Consider the following 10,919-nt stretch of genomic DNA (forward strand, 5'->3'; position numbering starts at 1 on the left):
TTTGAAATACAGAGAATAGTATATAAGTATGGCAGTGGTAAAACACATAATTTAGGAAGCCTGCTATTCTATTTAAATAGGTGCATCTGTATGGGCACCTACCCTGCTCAATCAGTAGAGCACGAGACTCTTGATAACAGGGTCATGAGTTCAAGCCCCACGTTGGGTGTGGAGCCTACTTAAAAACATAAAATAATATAAAGTGCATCTATAGAGTCTTTATTATACTGAAATATTTAGTTCATTGAATACAATAGCATTATAGTAGAGAAAACATCATGAATAGATAAAATGTAATTATTCATTTATTTTTTATTCATGTATTCATCAGGAAAGTTTTTCAGTGGGTTTTTTTATTTGTAAACAGCTCCTTGGTAACTAAGAGACATTAAATTAAAAATTAAACTGACCTTGCCAGGTGATTAAATTCTGATCCATAATACACTTTGTGTATGAATAAAAAGTACATATGTTTTTTCTATCAAAGAGATATTTCTTTACATTTCTTAAACTAAGTATCTCAATATTCACTCCTTGTAGAATTTTTATAAGTGTATAAAGGTAAATGCGCAACAAAGTCAAAGAACTATGAGGGTATTGTGGATTATTTGCAATGATGACTAGAATTATTCTCTCCCATAACCCATTCCCCTTTGAAACGTGACTTTGTAGCTCATCCCATCAGGAGAAAAAGTCTGTTTCCCACCACATGGATCTAGGTTGTTCTTGTGACTTCTTTCACAGGTAGAATGCTGCAAGAGTGACCTGCTAGTTATGAATCTAGAACTCAAGAGGTATGGTATGCTTCCACTCACTTTCTGGGCACTCTGTCATTATCAGGTAATGACCTCCACGCTAACCTGTTGAGTGATGAATGACACATAGCTCAGTCATCCTTGTCCCTGCCACCACCTATTTGTCCTAACTCCAGACATGTGAATGTGACTGTCCTCTAAGAACCAGACTATGGCCAACATATTTACTAAGTAAAGACATATGAGCAAACCATCCAGTATCAGTCATGGCTGGTCCAGAGCAGCAGAACTGCCAACTCAGTCATAGACTCATGAACAATGGCAACTATTTTTTTTTTTATTCTCAATGCATAATTATCGATACAGACCATTAACTTATATAGTTATCCTGTTTTTGTAAATGCATACACTTTTCACATACAGATTTACAAGGATCACTGGAATGACATGCAACAGTGTATGAAAATTGTGGATATAAAAATTAAAATATGTGTTCAGATTGTATATTGAATCATTAGCATCATGACTTGGTGATTGGCCAGAAAAAACAAGATATTTAAAATTAGTTTGGTATGGTATATAATATTAACAGAGATGTTTAGAAAAAGGTCAAAATTTACCTTAATTCTTAGAAAAGTGAAAAATTTAGAGTATTATTAGAAAAGCACATTTTATATATTCCTCAATTTTTTTCCCAACAGTGTTCTTGTCCAAATATTTACTCAAAAAGAGCTAAAAACAATGGGAGTCTGGTAAAATGATATATTATTCTTTTTCTCCTCAATTAATTTAATTATCCATAGGAGATCAATAAAACATCCAAGTGGTAGGAATGTACTTGTAGACAGGAGGGCATCAAGGATATCTGTGAGCTGGGTCCTATGTAGAACTTATAAAGAGAAGTACAAAGCTAAAGACTTTGGTAACAGTGATTTACTAAATAATCTCCAGTTACCTGAAAGAAAATATAGCCAAAAAGGAATATTAAATACATCTTTGAAAGGTAACATGGAAAACACCTCATGTTAATGGTCTCAATTTAATGATGCTTCCATATAGACAAAGCTTACTTTTTAAATGAAAAAAAAAAAAAACAGATTGATGTTGGCCATTTTGCGTAGGAAAAATTAGAAGTATTATATTCATGTCTGCCTTTTGTTGTTTATTTATTTAACATATTTTTACCTGAAAATTTGATTCATTTTATTGTCAAATCCAATAATTTGAGGGTAATAATAACAGTGACATTTATATGGCTTTTTCTTTTTCATCTAATTTAAGGTTCGAAACAATCTTTTGAAATAGATACTTTGTTATTTGAGCAAACACTAAGGTACAGAGATGTTAAGTAACAGAGCTACCTCAGACTCAAGTTAGGGAGCAAGGTTCTAGATTTTGTGTGTCTAACACCAACACCCTAAAGGAGATACACAGAACAGTGTGGAGAGGATGATACTATGTTCTCATTTAAGTTAAAGTGTTAAATGTTTCCATAATGGACTAGCTATGTCTTTCATGGATGAAGAAGGATGGAGTGGCAGTACTTGTGTTTTTTATTTACTATTCCTCTGTGTAAAGTAATATAGTACTTACGCATGTCTGTTCAACTCATGTGAATATGTGGGTCATACCAGTTTTCATTTGCTTTTGAGATTTTTGTTACCTTTTTTTTTTTTTTAAACCTTTCCCCTTCTGGTTTTCAAATTATCAGCAGAATCTGCTCTCGGCTATCTGTAAACCAGATTTTAAAGTTTTTTTTTTTTTTTTTTAAGATTTTATTTATTTGTCAGAGAGAGAGGAGCGAGAGTGAGCACAGGCAGATAGAGTGGCAGGCAGAGGCAGAGGGAGAAACAGGCTCCCTGCCAAGCAAGGAGCCCGATGTGGGACTCAATCCCAGGATACCGGGATCATGACCCGAGCTGAAGGCAGCTGCTTAACCAACTGAGCCACCCAGGCGTCCCTGTAAACCAGATTTTAAATCTTCCTCTATTTTACTGATCATAGTCTACCCTTCATTATGATTTATGCACATCATTAATAAAAATTGAGACAAGACATATTTTTAAATTATTTGGTGAAATGTTTATTATAATTAAGCACATTAATTGAGTTAAATAAAATAGCTAATACTCTGTGCCTACTATACTGAGCTGAGATAATTACATATATTTATATGTAAGTACTTCACCATAGTTCACCAAGAGGATGCAGGGGAAGTTGGGGGTATATGGTAACTAGAATTAAAATGGTTGAGGAACTTAAAATTTACAGAAGATAATTTGAATTTGACACTATAGAAAACTAATTTAGCTGCCTTTCCTTAGGGTTTGAAATTGGAAAAGCTTAGGTTTGAAGGCTGGTACCCCCCAGTTCTTCATTAGTGCATTAATTTGCCATTCAAGGATAACATAGGTTTCCTCTTTAAATATTGTATAAATATTTTGGATACTTTAAATTATTTTACTCTTCATTCATGTTTTGGGGCATCACATGTCAGAGTTTGTAGATACAAAAATCTGATTTCTGAACCAATTAGTTGTCACTTTAATAACAAAGGGGCAACATAATGGATTTGGAAACTATCTTGTTCAATTTTATATTACATTACTATAGAGAAAAAATGGTTTCAAAAATGCAAATATTTGGAATGTTTTTCATCACAAAGAAGGAAATATAGTTTTTTATTTTTTACTACCATGGCCCTAAAGAACATCCCTTACACAGAGTAGGTGTTCAGTGTTGTGTTCATAGAACGCACACACACATAGAACGCACATGAGTTACACACATGTGCACACATATACACACTTAAGTATCTTTTTAAATATTTAAATCTATGATACAAATATGTTTTCTTTTTTGCAAATTGAGATACTCAAAGTGATTATTTTTGAGTAAAGAGATAATGTTATAGCATTGAAGGGATTAAGAAATACTTTGATTTCTGTGGAAAGAGCTATCACAGATTTACAATAAGGTTCGTAATATAATTCAACAGACTGCCTAATGTTCATGGGAAAGAAAAAATGGAATGAATTTTTAAAGTTTGATTTAATCAAAGAGATTACAGCTGGATGTGAAGGAGTGCCACGATTGAAAACAATCTTGTTTCGGGGCACCTGGGTGGCTCAGTGGGTTAAAGCCTCTGCCTTCGGCTCTGGTCTTGATTCCAGGGTCCTGGGATTGAGCCTCACATCAGGCTCTCTGCTCAGCGGGGAGCCTGCTTCCTCCTCTCTCTCTCTCTCTCTGCCTGCCGAATTGTGATCTCTATCTGTCAAATAAATAAATAAAATCTTAAAAAAAGAAAATAATCTTGTTTCTTAAAATGAACAATCTCTAGTAAAAAGAATATACTCAAATTAGATGAGTGTTAGATTTTGTATTCTATTAAGCAGTTTTTAGAGTAGAATCAACTGGACTCAGCCAAATAATTATTGGAAATCTATGTATGAGATAATGGTCCAGGGCCAGATAAAATTCTTTATCCTTTGTTTTATTTAAAACAGTAACATTTTACTCTTCACGGTTAGAAATAAAAAATGGAAAACTTCCTGTAATATTAACAGTTTGAGTTGATTCGTTCTCTAAGAAATGAGACTGATCATGGATTCACTTATCTCTTTTTTATCTGAAAACACATATAATTTCAGTCTGTGCAAAAATCTGTGTGAATTTTGTCTGAACTTCTAGTAGTGACTTATTCACACATCCAGTTAATCCTTTTGGCATTTATAGCATTAAAATTGTATTATAATGAGGATAATAATTTTCATGTTTAATCTAGTATAGTATCTAATGAGTATAATCTCTAATATTTGTAAAATACTAGAATCCAATAAAATTTTAGAATTATGACACAGCTCCCCAGTAACATCAGTGCTTTTATTGTACATATACTGATGGAATGTCGCATGTTAATGAATCCTTCTTTTTATGTTGGATATATTGACCTGAAACCTAACCAGCTAAATGATGCTGATTGGGAAAAGCCCTTTTATTTCCCTCACATAATGTTGTTTATTTATGTACTTCTGTAGGCTTTAGAAATGTTAGATATGGATCTACTAAGTACAAAAAGAAATTAAACTTTTATCGATTGCATTTTCTTAAAGTCAGTAGACAAAATCTAAAGAAAAGCAGCTAAATTATTTTTCTATAGCCAATTTAAAGTTCTCCTTTGTGACCTTTTATTTTCTTAGCTATTTTGATTCTATTTACCAAGCATCCATACCTTCACCTGAATTTTAGCACTGGATCTTCATTTAGTCATGCCTCAACTAACCCAGCTATTTCTTCACACTGAGCGAAATATGAGAACCCCATGGCCATCCTCTGGAACACACATGACCTAAGTCAGATCCATTGAACTCCCTATTCCCTTCACTACATAACAGGTTCACATTAAAAATATGTAGTAAATTGACCTCCAGGGAAGATGGTAGAGTGAGAGGACCCTAAGTTCAACTTGTCCCACAGATACAACCAGATAACACTGAGGACAGTGTAAATAACCAAGAAAATGACCTGAAGCCTGGCAGAACAGACTCTCCACAGCTAAATGTAGAGAAGAGGCCACATTAAAGAATGTAGGAAGAGAAGAGAAATGGTCGGGACCTAAACAGAACCATGGGACCGTCTGTGGGCAGGTCACTCTCATAGCAAACACATCAGGCACAGGGAACCTGCATGAAGACCAGAGAGGCATAATTTCATGGGTTTTTACAGTCAGTGAGTCTCAATACCTAGAACTTTAAACATTCAGTGGGCTTGGCTCTTGGAGAGCCAGGAGGGCAAGAGGAAACTGAGTTCCTGCCTTTAAGGGGACAGCACAACAAGCAGGCCCACTGAGGTGCAGCATAGAAACAGTAGTTTGAAAATGAAAAACAGGGAGATTTATTTACTAATCTCAGAACATGTGCTGGACAGACACAGTTCATTGGAAGACTTTCCCGGGAACAAAGGAGCTAGTGAGTACCATTTCCCTCCAGCCTAAACATAGGACACCTGCCTGAACCAGCACAGAACCAAAACTCTCCACCTAACTCACTAACAACAGGCCCACTGCTGCATTCTCCTGCAGAATCCCCCTCCAGTCAGACCCCAGCTCCAAATCCCCTCCCATCAGAGACCGTGCAAAACTTACTAACACTGTGTACCCCAACCCCATGTTCTTCTGTGGACCCGCCCTCTCTAGTATGCCCTTGGTCAAACCCCATCTAAAACAGTGCCAGAAGCTGGTCAGTGTGTAAGCAACCCTGACAGGGGCCAACATCACTCCAAAGTGACTTAGGCCCTGGGGAGTAGGGACAATAATGACACATACCAATCTGACTATGACCCAAGCAGTGGGCTGGGGGCAGACATCTGGTATGACTTCAGGTTCCACCCACCAACTAAAGCTTCTTAGGAGACAACACATGGAAAGTGCCCACCAGTACGGTGCTACTGTATCTCTGGAAAATGCCTAGTCTGACTCAACTTAAGCCCAAGGTGGCCCCAGACTGGCCCACCAACAATACAGGAACTAAAATCTTCCCACAACAGACAGAGAGCCATTGTAGATGACTGAACTGAAGGTAAAAGTGGCTAAGCCACAACACCAGGGTGCAAGCAACACACATAGGACATATTACCAGGTTCTGGTCAGCAGGACACATTGCACTGCAGGGCAAATATTGGGGAAAATCTTAATGATGCCTATAAAAGAAAGTGGTTGAGTAGAATAAGGCACATACACAGAAGTGAATACTAAAAACGTGTAAAAAAGATTTTTGGAGAGTTCTAGGAATTGACATGGGTTAATTTCCAGTATATATATTGGTAAGTGAAAAAAAAAATCAAAGTACAAAAGTACCTGTAGCAGACAGTCATTCATGTAACAATGAGGATGCACACAAGCACACTCAACATAATTATGGAAAGGGCAAAATAGAATCTGATGAGATTGATTACCTATAAGAGGTGTGTGGTTGTAAGAACAGATAGAGGATGAAAATGGGATATAAAGGATAGAACAGTGACACTTCTGTGATGATACCTATTAGTATAGCTTTGACTCTAAGCAGTGTTAATGTTGCACATACTCCCAAAATAAATAAAATAAAATCAAGAGTTAAAAGCAATCCAAAAAAGGGGGACCAAAAAAATTAGAAAGCAAACAGTAATAAATGAATCTAAACCTATTATAATTGAAACTTATAGCCATAGTGAAGGGAAAGAAGAGAACTAACCCAACTAACTTTGAAAGACAGTAAATGTATCCTATAAAGCAGAACAGAAAGTAAAACACAAATACTCTAGTTAATAAATTTTCTCTCAAAAGAGTATGAGTTAGAAATACTTAACTACAATATATATATACTAGATATAAGTAAATATATTTCAGATAATGAGAATTGGGTTTCTCAATGTCAGAGAAAGTTGTTACAAATAAGGAAAGAGAGAAGACTGAAATGAACCCTACGTGTTCTATTGGAATTGGACGTGTCAGTATGAAATAATGGATATTATTATAGATACTGATCAATAGATTTAGAAATAAGTAAAGATTATTGTGTGTGAAGATGGATGGATAGATAGATAGGTAGATAGAGGTAGAGATTTCTTAGCTCTGTCTGATGAAGGATTTAGAAGTAATGACATCCCAGTAGCAGTAAATGGTCAAATTTAGTGTTGCTGTCTTAGTTTTAAATACTATTCTCTAATTAAAGGAACCAAGAATTCTTGGAGAAATAGTTGATACCAGGGATAGAGTAAGGAAAAGACAAGATGATCTTGGTACTTCTCATACTGCCAGAAAGTAAGAAATCACTAGAAAATGATGGGCTTGCAGTAGAATGAATGTTTATATCCCCTCAAAATTCATGTGTTGAAATCCTAACCCCCAGTGTGATGGTATTAGGAAGTGGAATCTTAGGGAGGTGATTAGGTCATGAGGGTGGAGAATTCATGACTGAGATTAGTGCCCTTGTAAAAGAGACCCCAGAGAATGGTCTCAATTTCTTTGACCTGTGAGCATACAGTGAGAATTTAGCAATTTACAGCCTAGAAGAGGACTCTCACCAGAATTATGCCATGCTGGCACCCTGGTGTGGGACTTTCAGTCTCCAGAACTGGAAACTGTGATTTATAATGTACCCAGTCTATGGTTTTTTGGTATAGCAACCCAGAGAGGGTGTATGAATAAAAGGTACACAGAAGCCAACTTCTTGGAATTCCTAATGACCTCATATGGGGAAAAATATCCATTGAGTCCATATGTCATAAATAATCAGGTAAATAAATAAATAACGGGGGGGAGGGACAGTTCTTTCTTACAGTAGAATTACAGTTAATAAGTACAGGAAACAAATGATAGAAATAGAAAATCATAATTAGATAAATACTGCAGTAATAATTGTTATAAGCGGGAATCACTAATGGTTACTAAAATTTGTGGTTAAAAGCAGGAGGGATAGGATATTTTTTTAAAGGATTTTTATTTTATTTGTTTGACAGACAGAGATCATAAGTAGGCAGGGAGACAGGCAGAGAGAGGAGGAAGCAGGCTCCCTGCCGAGCAGAGAGCCCAATGCAGGGCTTGATCCTAGGACCCTGGTATCATGACCTGAGCCGAAGGCAGAGGCCTTATTTGTGACAAAATGCATAATCTCTGTCTAATCATTTTACAAAATAATTGGTCAGTAATCTTCAAAAGTGTCAAGGTGTTGAAAGCAAAGTAATGCTGAGGAACTATCATTTAAAAGAGGACTTGAGAATTAATGCATGTGATCCCGAATTAGAATCTAGACTACAGGGGGAGACAAGATGGCAGGGAAGTAGGAGGAGGCGCCATATCAACCTGTACCCTAAAGTGAGCTGATTACCTACCAAAGAACTCCGATCACCCATGAAATCAGCCTGAGATCAGAATTATACTTGTCTGGATCTCTACAGGGGCAGAAGATGCCAGTGGGCAGGTAAAGCAGAGTGGGAATGTCGGACTGATATCAGAAGATAAACAAAAGGGGGAGGGAGCCACCAGAGGCGACCAATTGGAAAGTAATACCCCTAATACGAGAGTCCCCTGCATCTGGGGACCAGCATTAATTTGGAGACTGGTTGAAAGCACTCAAAAAGAGCAAAGGATCGCGGGGGGGAAACTGTGGGAATCGGGACGGTTAGGGACAGGGGCTTAAGTCCCCAGACCCAGGAGAGCCTCCCCTGGCGCTGACCCAGAGAGAGTGCGGCGGAGAAACCAGGTCTTGGTCCCTGAGCCACCAGTGGGCCCGAGAATGCGTGGGGTCCGACTCCTGTGAGGGGCTGGGAGCCTAGCCAGACAGCAGAACGCCGAGCCCTGCTAACAGAGCCTGAGACGCACGTGCCCCTCACCCTCCCCTGAGAGAGGTGCACCCAAGCCCGGTGCTCTTAGACCCAGAAAGACCAGGAACTCCCAGCCTGGGCCAGCGGGAAAATCTCAGTGTGCGATCACTGCTTGGAGCCTCTCTGGCGGTCTGGAGCTGCCCAGATAGCCGCCGCTCCCACGGTTTTGGGTACAAGCAGAATATCCTACATCCGCAGGGACCACGACTCAGAACCTGCTCTGCCATTGGCCAAGGGGGATTTATATGGGCTCGCAGCACCCACAGGGGACCAGACTGAGGCTTCTCTCTGAGAGGGAGGTCGGGGTGCAGTTTGCTTTCCTCTAAACCTACAAAAACGATCAAAAGTGGTCAGGGCGAGAGAAAAAAAAGTGAACAAACATAAAAACCTCCAGAGAACAAAAGCCTGAAAAAACCGGTTTCCTCAGAGCCCACCCCCTTGAGGAGGGCGGGAGGACTTAACTCAGGGAACATCATTGACTGAAAACCCACGTGGCAGGCCCCTCTCCCAGAAAACCAACCAGGAAAGAAAAAAAAAAAAAAAAAGACTACAAGAGAACAACCACCAATACTTCATAGGACAACTTTTATTTTTAATTCGTTCCAACTATACTGGCTCATTTTTTTTATATAGATAATTTTTTAACCTATTTACCATCACAGTGAGATGTCCAGTACATCAAATTCCATAATAACCTTCTAACCTGAACTTTTTGATACATACACCTGTTTTTCTTTTGCATTTCTATCTTTTAAATTTCTTTTTTTAAATTTTAGTTTAGTTTAGTCTAGTTTATTCCTTTTTTATTTTTGTTTTCTAATATTCATATAGAGTTAAACTTCAAGATAATCCCCTTTCCCCAATCAATGCTACCCCTATAGGTAAACCAATTTTTAATCCCCCTTTATCTTAGGAAAGGTGAGTCCTTTAACAAAGACATCAAGATACATCCAGGAAGAATCAAAACAACCTTCCTCGCCCACACTGAGAATTTATAACCACTCTCCCATCTTTTTCTTCCGCCAGTGTTTCTGTGTTTTTGTGTTTGTCCTGGTAGTATATAAATCTTATACTTGGGGTTCTTTTTGACAAGGTTCTTCCTTTATTTGCTTATATATATATATATTTTCTCTTGTCATATACTTTTATCAGTCTTTTTGTTTGTCTGTTTTTGTTTGTATACTTCATCAATCTTACATTGGGGCCCATTTGGACTGAACCTTCTCTTTTATCTTCCCTTTTTATCCTGCCTCTCTCTCTCTCTTTTTCTTTTTGTTTTCATTTTTCTCTCGTTTTGGTGGGGAATCCTGATTGCTCAGAAGCGATCCAGGGTGCACCTTGACTGCACCATGGTTGATACATCCAGCTACATCCGTTCAGTCATCTTTTACCAAAATGAGTAGGAGGAGAAATGCCCAAGAGAAGAAAAATACAGAGGATGGGCCTTCTGCAACAGAGCTAACGGCTATCAACATAGACAATATGTTGGAAAGAGAATTCAGGGTAACAATTATCCAGGCAATAGCTAGGTTGGAGAAAGCCATGGATGACCAAACGGAATTGATTAGGGCAGAACTGAAAGCCATCAGGGATGATGTTCACAATGTTAGGGCAGAACTGAAAGCCACGAGGGATGAGGTTCACAATGCTCTCAATTTATTCCATTCTAATCTAAATTCTCTAAAAGCTAGGGTAACTGAGACAGAAGATAGAATTAGTGATCTGGAGGACAAACAGAAAGGATCAGGAGGAAGCCTGGAACAAACAGCTTAGAAGCCACAAAAATAGAATCAGGGAAATAAA

Source organism: Lutra lutra, chromosome X (genome assembly GCF_902655055.1).
Source record: "Lutra lutra chromosome X, mLutLut1.2, whole genome shotgun sequence".
NCBI lineage: Eukaryota > Metazoa > Chordata > Mammalia > Carnivora > Mustelidae > Lutra > Lutra lutra.